Genomic DNA, 17321 nt, shown 5'->3' with positions numbered 1-17321 from the left:
AGATATAGGTCTGTAGCAGTTTGGGTCTAGAGTGTCTCCCCCTTTGAAGAGGGGGATGACCGCGAAAGCTTTCCAATCTTTGGGGATCTCAGACAATACGAAAGAGATGTTGAATTCAACCATGAAGGCCTGATTCACGCAGTCTCCTCTGAACAGTTGATTTTGAGATGTGTCTGTTACTTGAAATCTGTGAGGCATTTATTTGTGCTGCAATCTGAGGTGCAGTTAACTCTAATGAATGTATTCTTTGCATCAGAGGTAACTCTGTGTCTTCCTTCCTGTGGCGGTCCTCATGAGAGACAGTTTCATCATAGCGCTTGATGCTTTTTGCAACTGCACTTGGAGAAACTTTCAAAGTTCTTGAGATTTCCCGGATTGACTGACCTTCATGTCTTGAAGTAAGGATGGACTGTCGTTTCTCTTTGCTTATTTGAGCTGTTCTTGCCATAATATGGACTTGGTGTTTTACCAAATAGGGCTATCTTTCTTATACCAACCCTACCTTGTTACAACGCAACTGATTGTATCAAATGCATTAAGAAGGAAAGAAATTCCACAAATCAACTTTTAACAAGGCACACCTGTTAACTTCTTATGGCTGCAGGGGCAGTATTGAGTAGCTTGGATGAAAGGTGCACAGAGGTGCCCATAGTAAACTGCCTGCTCCTCAGTGCCAGTTGCTAATATATGCATATTATTAGTCGTATTGGATAGAAAACACTCTGAAGTTTCTAAAACTGTTTGAATTATGTCTGTGGGAATAACATAACTCATATGGCAGGCAAAAGCCTGAGAAGTTCCACTTCCTATTTGAATTGTTTCTGAGGTGGCAGACTTTCAACCAAGCTCTCATTGAAATTACAGCGAGATATTGATGAGTTTTCACTTCCTACGGCTTCCACTAGATGTCAACAGTCAATAGAAATTTGTCTGATGACTCTAATGTGAAGGGCGGCCGAAGGAGACAGGAATTAGTAATCACTGCCATGAGGTGACCACGCATTGAACACGCGCCTTCACATGAGGAGGATCTCCATTCCACCGCTCTTCTTAAGTCAATCTAATTCTCCGGTTGGAACGTTATTCAAGATGTATGTTAACAACATTCTAAAGATTTATTCAGTACATCGTTTGACATGTTTCTACTGACTGTTACGGAACTTTTGGACATTTCGTCACGTTATAGTGGATGAGCTTTGTGACTTTGGAATTGTTTACCGCTAACGCGCTAACCAAAGTATCTAATTGGACATAAATAACAGACATTATCGAACAAATCAAGCATATATTGTGGACCTGGGATTCCTAGGACTGCATTCTGATGAAGTTCATCAAAGGTAAGGAAACATTTATCATGTATTCTCTGGTTTCTGTTGACCCCAACATGGCGGCTAATTTGGCTATTGTTCTGAGCTTCGTCTCAGATTATTGCATGATTTGCTTTTTCCGTAAAGTTTTTTTGAAATTGTAACGGTTTCTCTTTTTCTCTTTTTTGGGGGGGGGCTTGACTAACAGGCTTCCTACCGCGTCGTCGTGCTGCCTCCATTCGCCGGTATCCCTCCTCACACTGCGCCAGAGAATCCCAGGCGGGCTCCGGCACTCTCCTTGGGTCGATCGCCCACCTGTCGATCTCCTCCCACGTAGTGTAGCCCAGATCCTTCTCCTGCTTCCGGGCTAGCTCCTCAAAACGCCGCCTCTCTGCTTTCGCTGCCTCCAGCTCAGCTTTGGGGCGGCGATATTCTACTGGCTGTGCCCATGGACCTTTACCGTCCAATATTTCCTCCCATGTCCAGAAATCCTGCGATCGCTGTTGCTTTCTCCCACGCCGCTTGGTCCTTGGTTGGTGGGTGATTCTGTAACGGTTTCTCTCCTCCTCTTCATCTGAAGAGGAGGAGTAGGGATCAGACCAAAATGCAGCGTGTTGTGAAGAGATGATGAATATTTATTAAAGCAAAGACGAACACGAAAAAACACTTGGAAAATTACAAAACAACAAAACGACGTAGACAGACCTGAACATGTGAACTTACATAAACACGAAGAACGCACGAACAGGAACAGACTAACCAAACGAACGAAAACGAAACAGTCCCGTGTGGTGCGACAGACACAGACACAGGAACAATCAGCCACAAACAAACAGTGAGAACAGCCTACCTTAATATGGTTCTCAATCAGAGGAAACGTCAAACACCTGCCCCTAATTGAGAACCATATCAGGCAACACATTTAACCCAACATAGAAACACATAACATAGAATGCCCACCCCAACTCACGCCCTGACCAACTAAACACATACAAAAACAAGGAAAACAGGTCAGGAACGTGACAGAAATCTGACACAGTGGTTGCATTAAGGAGAGGTATATCTATAATTCCATGTGTATAACTTGTATTATCATCTACATTTATGATGAGTATTTCTGTTGAAACGATGTGGCTATGCAAAATCACTTGATGTTTTTGGAACTAGTGAATGTAACGCGCCAATGTAAACTCCGATTTTTTGTTATAAATATGAACTTTATCAAACAAAACATGCATGTATTGTGTAACATGAAGTCCTATGAGTGTCATCTGATGAAGATAATCAAAGGTTAGTGATTAATTTTATCTCTATTTCTGCTTTTTGTGAAAGCTATCTTTCGCTGGAAAAATGGCTGTGCTTATTGTGGTTTGGTGGTGACCTAACATAATCGTTTGTAGTGCTTTCGCTGAAAAGCATATTTCAAATCGGACACTTTGGTGGGATTAACAACAAGATTACTTTTAAAATGATATAAGACACATGTATGTTTGAGGAATTGTAATTATGAGATTTATGTTGTTGAATTTGGCACCCTGCACTTTCACTGGCTGCTGTCATAGCCATAAGAAGTTAATTGAAATGCATTCCAGGTGACTACCTCATGAAGCTGGTTGAGAGAATTCCAAGAGTGTGCAAAACTATCATCAAGGCAAAGGGTGATTACTTTGAAGAATCACTACATGATTCCATATGTGTTATTTCATAGTTTTGATGTCTTCACTATTATTCTACAATGTAGAAAATAGTAAAGATAAAGAAAAACCCTGGAATGAGTAGGTGTGTCCAAACTTTGACTGGTACTGTATGTGTGTGTGTTTTGTGTGAGTGAGTCTGTCTTTATCTCTTGCTACAGGAGATGGTGTGATGGCTATTGAACATGAAGAAAGCACCAGGACGGCTGTCCCAGTCCCAGTCCACTCACCACTGATAGATAGGGGACAGACAGATGTGTGGGCTGGGTGTACTTCAGAATCTCACACACAGCCACTGTCTTATATCCAACAGAGAGGCAATCTGAGGGATACACTGTGTGTGTGTGTGTGTGTGTGTGTGTATATATATATATATAGAGAGAGAGAGAGAGAGAGAGAGAGAGAGAGAGAGAGAGAGAGAGAGAGAGAGAGAGAGAGAGAGAGAGAGAGAGAGAGAGAGAGAGAGAGAGAGAGAGAGAGAGAGAGAGAGAGAGAGAGAGAGAGAGAGAGAGAGAGAGAGAGAGAGAGAGAGAGAGAGAGAGAGAGAGAGAGAGAGAGAGAGAGAGAGAGAGAGAGAGAGAGAGAGAGAGAGAGAGAGAGAGCATAAGTGAGGGTGTTAGTCAGTGTTAACACTTCTCCTTGGTTCCTTTACTCCAGCAGTATCGGACACCATCTTCTCTGAAGCACTACCCTGTGTAGCTCTCATGCCAACAAGGTGCACCTTCCTATAATGTGCCACCCTGTTGTGACCACTCGTCATAAAGGACATGGACAATGCGGTACACTAGGACATGTAAAGGACAACATAGCCATTTTCTGATCATATAGGCCTATTGGACAAATGCACCGCACAATTAGACAAAGCAAGTGATCTCTGGCGTGTTCCATATGTCACCATTCCCCCCCCCCAGCCTAACTGGATCTGAAAGGGATATCGAAGCCAAAACATGACGACACAGTTGAGGTCTTGTCTATTACAAGCAGATGCATGGTACCAGAAAATGAACAAAAGCTGGCCTTGTCCCTGACGGTGTAGTGGCACCACCACATCGCACCGCCTGCCTTCATAATAACCGTGCTTCACCCAGGCAGATATGATGAGGGCGTTACACATGCCATTTTACAGACTAAAGCCTGATACAGATGGACAGAGTGTATCGTCGCTTTTGGTCCTGGTCCAGTCACTTTCCCCATGCGTTCACTCTTTCCGATGATGGTTATCAGCGGGACTCGAGGGCGTTTTATTAAATCAATTTATGGCCGTCTGTCTCTCATTAAGCTCAAGTTAAGGCTTGAAACAGAACCGGACAGATGAAAACACAAAGAACGCAAAAATAATCTTAGATCTGGAGCATGCGAGTGATTTGGGGGATAGAACGTTCGCCCTTCAGAGGATGGGCAGGTGCATGGAGGCAAAGCCAGGACAGACTACCTCCTATGTCACCGATGATGTCACCATGGCCATTCCTCCCTGGTCAAGGGCTGCCCTGTGCTGCAGACTCCTCCCCCTGTACAGTAGCCACACGGTGGTAACTCCACGACCCAGAACATCAAATCCTACACATACCCACAATCCCCCCCAACTACACACACACCATGGGAACGTGGTAGAGAATTCAGAGGTCACCAAATCATGTTCCAGCTCATTTCCTGAGTGCTTGAGTTTCACCCTCTCCTTTGATATGTCACCCATCCACACCACTGTGGTTTAGACAGGCTAAATAGTCTGTTTAAAAGCTTTCCCTGGACTGAGAAGGAACTTTAATCCCTAGCACATTTAGTGGAAAAGGGCATCCTGTAAAACTGTTCAAATCTCACCCTTTAACAAATATCCTGTGAAGAAAATGAGAAATAAATCAAATAAAGACACTACAGAGGAAGCATCTGTAGGACAAGCAAGTCTCTACAGGGTGGGCGGTACAGGACTGATATAATCGGCTACTCTGAGGGGGAGAAAGAGAGTGAGAGAAAGAGGGAGAGTAGAAAAACAGAGAGTAGAAAAACAGAGAGTAGAATAACAGAGAGTAGAAAAACAGAGAGTAGAATAACAGAGAGTAGAATAACAGAGAGTAGAAAAACAGAGAGTAGAAAAACAGAAAAGTGGGTGGTGCAGGGAGAGGAAGACGAAGGAGACAGAAGGGAAATGAAACTGACAGAGGAGAAAGAGGAGAGAGAAAGACAGTGGAGAAATGAGGGTGAGCAGACGAGTAAATAATGGTGTGAAAGGGAGAGAATGGGGTGAAAAGAGGAGGAGAAGAGGGACTGAGGGAAGGGGAAGAGAGGAAGAGAGAGAGCAACTCGGAGGCAGTTTCCCAGTGAGCTGTGTGATGAGGCTTTGCCTTGACAGTGGGTGGGTCCCCTTTAAGACCTGACGAGAAGGGGTGTTGGAGAGGGGTGCGGGGGGGGGATGAACATCTCCAACCCCCCTCCAGCTGAGAGCCAAGGCAGCACAGATGCAAACTCCCCCCTGACCAAACGCCTGCCAAGACGCGCTTCCGAGCCCTCACCAGCTGGGAGCCTGCTGATGAGGCCAACACATCCATTTCCGTGGTAACCGTGTAGCCCCTCCACACACTATCCCATCTAACCCCCAAACTGCCCCCCTCCTCCTCGCCCATTTGCCAGCCTTATTATCACGCTACAGGGGCTGTACCACAACAGCACAAAGCTAACCACACCACTCTCACAGGTAAGACATCTATAGCTAATACTAGCTAACCGGCCACACTTAATAACATCTCGTAACAACTTAGAAATGTTACATATGTAACTACCTTTACTTGACATAGATAAACTAGAATTTTAAATTCCATCATACTCATACTCTGCCTAGCCAATGATACTTAACACCAAATGTCTCTGTCAATAGTCGACTGAACATATTCATATCACAATGAACTTTCGCAGAAGTTGAATCTATTCAAACCCTCTGCAAGTTCATCCCATCAAAGCCCAGTGATTGAAACCTACTGACCCTGCAATGGTATAAACAGTCACACGCACACACCAAAAACTATGGGTGTGTGTTAGTCAAAGCTGTTCACAGCCTCTGGCTCATCCATCCACAGTGTAATCCAGTAGAGGAGAGGAACAGAGAGAGACTGAATAATGGTGCTTTGTAGTGGAAGAGAGAGAGAGAGAGAGACAAGACAGTGCTTATCCAGAGGAGCTGGTAAATATATAATCTCCACAAACAGCCAAGGTCAGAAAAACAGCACCTGTTTCAGGCATGCAGGCGAGGAATGGCATGGCATGGAATGAGATGGAACCGAGAGGAATGCAGCGCCTGGAAGGGGATCAGTGACTTCCTGGTAACCTTGGGGTCTTTGTATTGGAGAGAGAGGGCACTCAGCTACTCTCACACATTTACACACAAAGAGCCACGGGTCCGTGCTCGCAGCCCCTCTCAGAAAGAGTTCAGCGATGTTAATGTCGCCAGCGCCTCAAAGCTTTTTGATGTTCCATGTCTTTTGAGTACACCACAGAAAGCTGAGAGCGGGCGGGCGAGTTTGAATGCGGTGCCAAAAACAACAAGCAAGAAAGCAGCTGTGTGCAAGAGAGGCGGATCACCCGAGGAATCAAAGATGGCCGACGAAGAAAGGAAAATAGCATATCAAAGAAGGGTGCTACGTAATTTGAGTTACTCAATGTCTTTAAATAAATTAGCTTGGGTGGAGGCCGTGAAGAGTGTACACATTACCATTTTTGCCAATGTAACCACGACTTAAATGTTTTCTCATTAATTCCAAGACAAACATTGTTTGTACATTTCAAATAATTTCAAATGCACATAAATAAATGGACTTGCAATTGGGCGAAGTAAGCTTTGAGGCTGATGTAATGTTTTCCTGTTCATGGACTATCGTATTTTACTGGAGGAAATTGGTACTAAAAATATACAGAATTGAAGGTTAAATGAGAAAGAGCTGCTTTCTACCGTGGCCATGAGAAAATGGCTGTGGGTCTTCATCCAATCGCCTCTCAATCTCTGCCTCTACTACAGAACCAATCCACTAAAGTAAACTGAACGTAAAGAGTACTTCGTGCAGCAAACAATGCAGTGTTCTGTGTTCTACAACTTGATTACTGCAGGAGGGAGAGGCCTCTTAAGAGCAATCCAGACATTTCCTGAGGCTTCACCCCTAGGGCTTCCCTTTCCCTATCATGCAGGAATCAACAGCCAAGATATCACCATTCTCTTTCCCCCCAGCTACCCAGACAATACATGCCTATTGCCTGGGAATCGCATTTCCTCCATCACTTTACACCATCAATTGTTAAAAGCATTTTTTCACCAACTTTAAGAGAAATAAAAAGATAAAGACAATGGGGAAAATAATAAAATCATTTAGTCAAGACTCCTTATAGTGCTCCATCCTGGGAAAAGAAATACAATCATCTACCTCTGTTTGCCCATGTCCGTATGAGGCAAGTGGTAGAAATAGGTACTGAGGCAAAGTTAGTGTGTATGTGCCTCAGTGTGTCTGTCTCACACACTGGGGAAGAGTTTGGCCTCCAAAACCAGTAGAGAGAAGGGAGGGATGGCAGTTATCAGAGCATCTGTCTGCCCTCTGAGGGGACAGGGTGAGGGGAGAGGGCGCCCACGCCATGCCACGCAGCAGCACCCCTCTCTGATCAGCCTGCAACAGGCCGTCGCCACAGGGGCCAGGGCAGCACCTCGGCTCTCATCTCCTTTTACCACAGGACAAAAGGAGTCCTCAACTCCTCTCCACCCCACCAATTACTGGGCCCTGGGGATCCGCTCTCAGTCGTCCCCGACACTCTGACTCGTTTTATCTCACTCCTCTGTGACGTGGTGGTGTAGGAGGAGAACTCCTGATGCTACTTCCACTCACTACTGGTACTGCATACTGCTTTTACTACTGGTACTGCTTTTACCGCTGGTACTGTGTTTACTGCTTGTACTACTGATACTGCTGGTACTGCATTTTACTAATGGTACTGTGTTTACTGCTTGTACTACTGATACTGCTTGTACTACTGATAGTGCTTTTACTGCTGGTACTGCTTTTACTGCTGGTACTGCTTTCACTGCTGGTACTGCATTTTACTAATGGTACTGTGTTTACTGCTTGTACTACTGATACTGCTTGTACTACTGATAGTGATTTTACTGCTGGTACTGTATTTTACTGCTTTTTCTGCTTTTACCAATGGTACTGATGGTACTGCTTTTACTGCTTGTACAACTGATACTGCTTTTACTGAATTTGACTGCTTTTACTGCTGGTACTGTTTTTACTAGCGGTACTGCATTAACTACTGGTACTGCTTTTACTGCTGGAACTGCTTTTACTAATGGTACTGCGGTTACTACTGGTACTGCTGGTACTGCTTTTACTGCTAGTAGTATTGTTACTGCTTTTACTACTTTTACTGCTTGTACTACTGGTACTGCTTTTACTGCTGGTACTGCTTTTGCTGGTACTACTGGTACTGCTTTTACTAATGGCACTGCGGTTACTACTGGTACTGCTGGTACTGCTTGTACTGCTAGTAGTATTGTTACTGCTTTTACTACTTTTACTACTGGTACTGCTTTTACTAATGGCGCTGCTTTTACTAATGGTACTGCGGTTACTACTGGTACTGCTGGTACTGCTTTTACTGCTAGTAGTATTGCTACTGCTTTTACTACTTTTACTGTTTGTACTACTGGTACTGCTTTTACTGCTGGTACTGCTTTTAATACTAGTACTGCTTTTACTGCATGTACTGATAGTCCTGCTGGTACTACTGACTGGTACTGCTTTTACTACTGGTACTGCTTTTACTGCTGGTACTGTTTTTACTGCTAGTACTGCTTTTATTACTGGTACTGCTTTTACTACTGGTACTGTTTTTACTGCTAGTACTGCTTTTATTACTGGTACTGCTTTTACTACTGGTACTGATTTTACTGCTGGTACTGCTTTTATTACTGGTACTGCTTTTACTACTGGTACTGTTTTTACTGCTAGTACTGCTTTTATTACTGGTACTGCTTTTACTACTGGTACTGCTTTTACTGCTAGTACTGCTTTTATTACTGGTACTGCTTTTACTACTGGTACTGCTTTTACTGCTAGTACTGCTTTTATTACTGGTACTGCTTTTACTGCTGGTACTGTTTTTACTGCTAGTACTGCTTTTATTACTGGTACTGCTTTTACTACTGGTACTGATTTTACTGCTGGTACTGCTTTTATTACTGGTACTGCTTTTACTACTGGTACTGATTTTACTGCTGGTACTGCTTTTATTACTGGTACTGCTTTTACTACTGGTACTGTTTTTACTGCTAGTACTGCTTTTATTACTGGTACTGCTTTTACTACTGGTACTGCTTTTACTGCTGGTACTGATATTACTGCTCTGGTACTACTGACTGGTACTGCTTTTACTACTTTTACTGCTTGTACTACTGGTACTGCTTTTACTGCTGGTACTGCTTTTGCTGGTACTACTGCTTTTAATACTAGTACTGCTTTGACTGCATGTACTGATAGTCCTGCTGGTACTACTGACTGGTACTGCTTTTACTACTGGTACTGCTTTTACTACTGGTACTGTTTTTACTACTGGTACTGCTTTTACTACTGGTACTGTTTTTACTGCTAGTACTGCTTTTATTACTGGTACTGCTTTTACTACTGGTACTGATTTTACTGCTAACACTGCTTTTATTGCTAGTACTGCTTTTATTAATGGTACTGATTTTACTACTAGTACTGCTTTTATTAATGGTACTGGTACTGCTTTTACTGCTGGTACTGCTTTTACTACTGGTACTGCTTTTACTACTGGTACTTATTTTACTGCTGGTACTGATTTTACTGCTGATACTGCTTTTACTACTGGTACTGCTTTTATTAATGGTACTGCTTTTACTGCTGGTACCGCTTTTACTACTGGTACTGCTTTTACAACTGGTACTGCTTTAACTGCTGGTACTGCTTTTACTACTAATACTGCTGGTACTGATAGTACTGCACTGGTACTGCTCTGGTACTACTGACTGGTACTGTTTTTATGACTGGAACTGCTTTTACTACTGGTACTGACTTTAATGCAAGCACTGCTTTTACTGCTGGTACTGCTTTTACTACTAGTACTGCTTTTATTAATGGTACTGGTACTGCTTTTATTAATGGTACTGCTTTTCCTATTGGTACTTATTTCACTGCTGGTACTGCTTTAACTGCTTTTACTGCTGGTACTGCTTTTACTGCTGGTACTGCTTTTACTACTAGTACTGCTTTTATTAATGGTACTGCTTTTCCTATTGGTACTTATTTTACTGCTGGTACTGCTTTAACTGCTTTTACTACTAGTACTGCTTTAACTGCTGGTACTGCTTTTACTGCTGGTACTGCTTTTACTGCTGGTACTGATAGTACTGCACTGGTACTATTGACTGGTAGTGATTTTACTGCTGGTACTGATTTTACTGCTAGCACTGCTTTTACTACTAGTACTGCTGGTACTGATAGTACTGCACTGGTACTGCTCTGGTACTACTGACTGGTACTGCTTTTACTACTGATACTGATTTTACTGCTAGCACTGCTTTTATTAATGATACTGCTTTTATTAATGATACTGCTTTTACTACTGGTACTGCTTTTATTAATGATACTGCTTTTACCACTGGTACTGCTTTTATTAATGATACTGCTTTTATTAATGATACTGCTTTTATTAATGGTACTACTGGTACTGCTTTTACTACTGGTACTGCTTTTACTACTGGTACTTATTTTACTGCTGGTACTGATTTTACTACTAGTACTGCTTTAACTGCTAATACTGCTGGTACTGCTCTGGTACTACTGACTGGTACTGCTTTTACTACTGGTACTGATTTTACTGCTGGTACTGCTTTTACTACTAGTACTGCTTTTATTAATGGTACTGCTTTTACTACTGGTATTGCCTTTACTACTAGTACTGCTTTTATTAATGGTACTGCTTTTACTGCTTTTACTGCTAGTACTGCTCTGGTACTACTGACTGGTACTGCTAGTACTGCTTTGTACTCCTCTGGTACTACTTGTTCTGCTGGTACTGCTCTGGTATTGTGGGTACTGCTGCTATTATTGCTAGTACTGCCACGGCTGACATCTTCCCCTGTCAGCTCAACCCAACAACGGATGTTGAGATCTCATGATATCACAGCTCTCGGACAGGAGGTTCGGCACAGTCCAGGGTTTTGACTGGTGACAGACAAACTCCTCACTCATTCGACACCTGTTCAACTTAGAAAGTGAGGTAGCGACTTTGAGAGCACAAGTACAGCTCTTTGGAGACTCAAGTTCAAATATACACTTGCATTAGCATCTGGCACAGTTTGGAGAAAAAGTGTATTAATTAAACACTTCTTGACTAAAGAGGAGAGGAGCTGATGTAATGAAAAGGGGATAGGGAATGGACAGGTAGGGGCAGGGGGATTTGGGCATTGCATATTGATTATGGGCCTAATGCCAGAGAAAGAATACAGTCATTAAAGTGTTTATAATACATCTGTTATGAAGTCCTTCACTCATCATCACGTGTGCTGAATTTCAAATGATTTGCAAGTAGAAAGAATTGGGCAAAAACTGTTTTAGCACTTTTTATGCTTACAAAGGCCTGATGAAGTATGAAATGGAGAGAGTATACAAAAGTGATAATGAGTCCTTTTCAGTGATGAGAACTCATTTGAAATCGCCCAGATTCCCTCTACAAAGACTACACTAGGCTGCATGTCCTTGCAGTCTCTGCAGAATGTGCTTTCACAGTATCCTCTCCATCATTCTCAGAATTAGTCCTTTCTTCTCTGTAATTCTTACTGCTGTGTCCACCAGTTAGGCTCCAACTGAAGCCTGTTCAATCACAGCCTAGCTGCCTTCATGGAGGATCTCACAGAATCGTCATACAGACCATCGGTCTGTTCAAATGACAGTCAGCAGTGTGGTGTTGCGATGTGACGCATTTTCACACCAAAAAAATCCCATTTGAAATAAAAATCTGTCGGTTGCTTGTCGTAAACACTGTCATTTTGAAAAAGAGTTAAGCCCTACAAGGCTTTTCCGCCTAAAGGCTCCACTTAAAGCAAATTATCATTTACCTTTCGAGGCGTGCCAGATCATTAGGCAGGGACATTAAAACCAGCCACCACAGCATCAGAGGGGGCCCAAGTGAACCAGTGCCCGGTACATAGCTGCATATGAGTGTGTGTCTGTGTGCATGTGTTTGTGTGTGTTCAATGACATCAAAGAGCCCGGCAGCCCAGAGTTTGCCATGTGTCCAGAATCATTTGACATGAGCAGATGCATCATTAAAACACTGCCATACTTGCTGGCTGGGCGAGAGACGAGGCAGGCTTTCACACTCCCCGCTATTTGCATCCCCCCTATAAACAGTTACAAATTCTACAAATATGTGAAAATCCAAAAAGGTGAGAAAACCACAAGGGTATACTCTTTTCCATTTTCAATTTTCAGCTGCGACTTTTCCGGGGTCATGTGACTTTCCACACATCCTTGTAAGGTTGGCTGGGTTTGGATGGGTGTGATGGCAGCGCTGAATAGGCTGGGCGTGTGAGGGACTCTCTGCCGTCTCTGGCCATGGCACCCCAGCTCTACTCATTAAATCAAACAGAGCAGCTCGGGTCGGGCTGGACGCGGCAGGGCCAACGGAGGCTTTCTGATGTGGGGCCAGAGGGGATGTGGACAGACCTCACCTTCTTCTGCTTCACTGTGTGAGGCAAGCAGATGGCTGGAGCACAACTGCCTTTCTCCTCCGCCTCCTCTGGGTCTCTATCATGGTCACACTGAGACTTCAGACAACACCTCAAAACACACAAACACACACGTCCTGGCAGACCCTGGGTGGACAGGGGGCCATGCAGCTAGACATCCATGCGGTCACCATGATCTTTCTCTTCGTCGGAGGAAGAGGATGTTGTGTCTTTACAGTCATGTCTGCACGCTGAATGGCTAAAAATAATAACCTAGACATTTCCAGGTGAAAGCACAGAGCAAACACCACATAGCCGAAAGTAAATGAACATAAAAAGTCATTCAGCGCAACAATGTGGCTATAAAAATGTACGGCAGTAGGCTTCAACAATGCTGTAGGAAGAGCTTCGGGTAAATACTGCCTGGGAGAAAGGACTTGGCTTCATCATCAAAGCTCTGGCACGTACACAGCATTGTCTTTAAATTCACAGCATTGTCTTTAAACACAACACATATGCCTCAATACGTCGGAGGAGATGATGAAGCTGGATATTTTGGGTTAAAACTTTTTGTTTTATCACTTAGGCTTCAGACACTGCTGGTGAAGCATTGACGCAGACAGCCCTGTCGATCTGCTTTATCTAGATATTGGGTAAAATGTCAAAAGTGAATTAGAGTTTCCTATTAATGTCCGCTGAAATGTAATCAGTCCTTCTAGTCTGACTTGAGGATGAATGAGTAGCCATTGAACAGAAGCCATTGTGATACAGGGCCAAATAGGACGAAATGTAATGATTTCAACAAAGATCATCCTAGTAAAGTTGACCTACTCTCTGTGTATAGTAACGTTTTACTGCTGACTGGTAAACTGCTAGATTCAGGATCATCTCAAGGGAAATGGCCAAGCCCCTGCTGTAGATCAATCCATCAGCATATCCACCAGTCATGATGATGGTGCTCTACTGAGGAACAACGCCAGAGAAGCTCACTGTCTCTGCAACAAAGACTCTTCAAAAGTTAAGTGTGCAGACCACCCTTCTTGAGATTTGTCAATTGAAGAGATGAACTTCCAAGTTCCAAATGCAATTAATAAGCACAAAGACAGCAGCAAAACAAGACACATTGAGATTTTGAAATGGCATGGGCTTTTTCCAACCATACAGAATGTTCACAACATACTTAACGTGACACATGAGCCTCTGTAACGCATCTTTCAATTGCACTGGTAATAAAGCACAGATTTATAGGGAATGTTTACATCGCATCGCTTCTATCAATGTGCTGGCTTCAAATTAATTATTGATTAATCCCTTTCTTTTCAAGCAAAAATGCAGACCAGCAATATCATACTATCACACGGAAAAAAAGATGATGGCCCCAATTCATGTTTATCTGAATCATTCATTACTATTGTATTGACAAGTCCCAACTTGCTAATCACTAAGCCAAAGAAATGAAAACGGTCAGCATTTCCCCTGATCGTACTAAAGCTGAAATATATGGGATGTCTGTTAATGGATAGATCAAACCCAGGCCCAGTGATGCGGACATTAACTGACTAGTTATCGGGGAGAGGTGGGTGGGTTTCTCTATGCCTAATCCTCCGTTTGCTTAAGTGTTAACTCCAGAGCCGAGCAGTCAGACATGCGTGAGGACACAGTGTGTATCTACAAATGAACACACAGCACCATGCTAGTAGACCCGGCCAGTGGGAAAAGGTCAAGGCAAAGTTTAGAGCACATGTGCAGGGCCATAAGATATTCACGGCCAGTTTTTAAACACAAACCGGTGCTCAAAAAGTAATGAGATGGAACTGGTAAATATTTGCTGATGGCCTGAAAAATTCCCATGCTGCGGAACCTATTTTGAATACAAAAGATGTTGGGGAGGATGATAAGGGCGGCACCTGCTAGCTAATTAGTACATTTGCACCAAATAATTAGAATGAACGCTCATGACTGATATCACACAGGACACTGTGTACGGCATTCCGAATAGAACAATTTGCATTTAAGAGGCCGTTCGCTGGTTAATCCCTCCCTCTGCGGCCACTAATGGACATATTTACCTCTGTTCCATTCCAGTTAGCCCTGATTAAGACTGGCAGGCCGACGGACCAATCACAGTGCACCTATTATCCGTATACCAACACTCCCTGATGTCTACCTTTATCTGAGAAATAACTAGACAGCACTGAGGGAAGGCTACGAATGTGTTTGTAAAAGACTGATATAACAGGCTGAAGATAGATACACTACATTAAGGCTGATATACCTGCACAGCTCTCCCATCTACCTTTGAGCACTGTAATGCAAATCCAGTCTTTCCCCTCCTCTCCTGTTCAGACTTTATCCTGCTGGAGGAGAATGTCTACTAGAAGACGTTGAAGTCTCTTAGCGCTGGCTGGAACACACACATTACGCCGTGCAAATAGATATTCCGTCTCATTATCCTGTCTTTTAACGAAAGGGAGAGGCAAGGTGCTTGTGGTGCCCGCGCATAATTTCCCCTTCACTTATAATTCAAATATGGACAGTCAGGCAATAGAGAGACGGAGAAGGAGAGAAAGGAATAGAGTTGATTGCTCTATCGGCTGCTATAGCAGGCAGTCAGACGGAGGTGGGGCTGGGGCTTCTTATGAAAGGGTTATTATTGAGTTACTGTAACTTACACCTGAAAGTTTTTCAAGGTCTTCTGCGAATCCGACTCTGGCTTCGAAATTCTTCACCACTTTGTACAAGTCATCAAGTACGTTTTTTTTTTTTTTTTTTTTTTTTTTACATCTGCGAGCCAAGACCAGTAGAGAGGAGGGAGCAGAAGGATACAGAGGGAGGTGGGGGTGAAGTCAACATACTGTAACTGAAATAGAAATCTGAATTAAAAGAGGAAAAGATCCAAACGTAATCCTTCTTAGGGACATGCTTTAGAGGGCAAGATTACGCGATACCTACCATCTCTTTACAATTAGTTTCTGCCGGCGCACTTCACATTCACATTGAACAACTCCTTAACAGGGTCAAGGAAACTATGATTTAAACGTCTATATTTCTGTGAGGACTAAAACAACATTGTGCAATTTGTCTCCGTCTCACTATATTTTAGCAACATCTGGCGCAGGGAGATTTAGGTTAGACAAGTAATTAGTGCCACATATTTGTCCCGAAAGACGGGTGTATTTTCATTCAACAATCACTTCATCGCTTTTCTGGATGTTAGCCTGTTTGTTGCACACACTACAGATGCACGCAGGTGCATTTTGGTGGGTCTACTTTCAATGTCAAACCTTATAGTAACCTTGGGTCACCCAAAATGTTTCACTTTGTTACCAAATCACTTGTGTAACATAATGTCTGAACTCGTTGGCTGAGAAATATGGCAACATGACCACGTCAAAGGGAGGTTGTATTGCTCGTGTACACTAGCAAAAAAACATTTTCCTCATAAAACCCTCGCGTGATTGCAAAGTTTGGCCTTGAGTGCTCCAAATGTTTCCCCCCCTTAAATCTGCCATCTTACATACTGTATGTTAAGTACTGCACCCAGGATTAAATATTAAACATCAATGTCCCTTCTACAAACACAGTCTCTCTCTCTCTCTTCTCTCTCTCTTCTCTCCCTCTTCTCTCCACCTGGCCTATTTCACAACTCATCTATGTCAGTCTGGGTCTCCTCTGCTCTAGCTTTGGTTGCGCCCCCTCCCCTCCTCTGGCTGAGTTGTTTTCTGCTTCTTACCTTTTCCAGATAGAGCTGTAAAGTCTTTTAAAATGGAAATGCACTTCATCATGGTCATTTGGCACACGGCGCTAATAAATCAAGGCCTGGCCACTACTCCAGCAACTTAACGCAAAACAAACAGAGCTGGACGGCTCTACTTTCCCTGGACCTAATGGGGGTCACATTTAGAGAGACTCATTTACCCAACACACACACACATGATTGAATATTCACAGGCAGGAAAAGGGACAAAAACCCTTCTCTTTTGTTCAAAGACAGATATGGAACAGGAGAGAACATAATACGTTTTAGGACCGTCTGACTATATTTGGAAAATTCTGATTGATGTATATGAGGACGTGATGTGTGCATAAACAAAAACTTGAGAGTGATTACATTTTCAAGTGAATCAAACAGTTATCAAATATGTACATACTGTATAAACCTATAACAGCCTGGCCATGCAAAATATGTTCTTTCACATTTGATTGTGAGAGAAAAAAGAAAACAATGAGATCAATTGTGATTCAACTCATTCCTCTGAATGGAATTATCTTCACACAAAAAGAAAATTCAAAATGTCTTCGCTGTATGGGCTCAATCAAAATATTCTGATCCTTGTTACCAAATCTGAATATGTATGAACATCTCAAATATGCTGAATTTATTTTGAATATTTAATGAGATATAAAATATAAGTCTATTTAGGCAAATAATAAAATCAGTCTTGTATGAATGTGCCATAGATTGAAAATGAATGGTGAGCGGAAGAGAGATGAAGGGCAAGGGAGGGAGGAGAGGAAAAAAAAAACAGGGTGTCTGAGGTTCATCAACATTCTATAACAGAATGCCACAGCCATATTTTCCAGCATCACGCACAGTCA

Source organism: Salvelinus alpinus, chromosome 5, assembly GCF_045679555.1.
Source record: "Salvelinus alpinus chromosome 5, SLU_Salpinus.1, whole genome shotgun sequence".
In the NCBI taxonomy this organism is placed as follows: domain Eukaryota; kingdom Metazoa; phylum Chordata; class Actinopteri; order Salmoniformes; family Salmonidae; genus Salvelinus; species Salvelinus alpinus.
Note: the sequence above shows the minus strand (reverse complement) of the source record.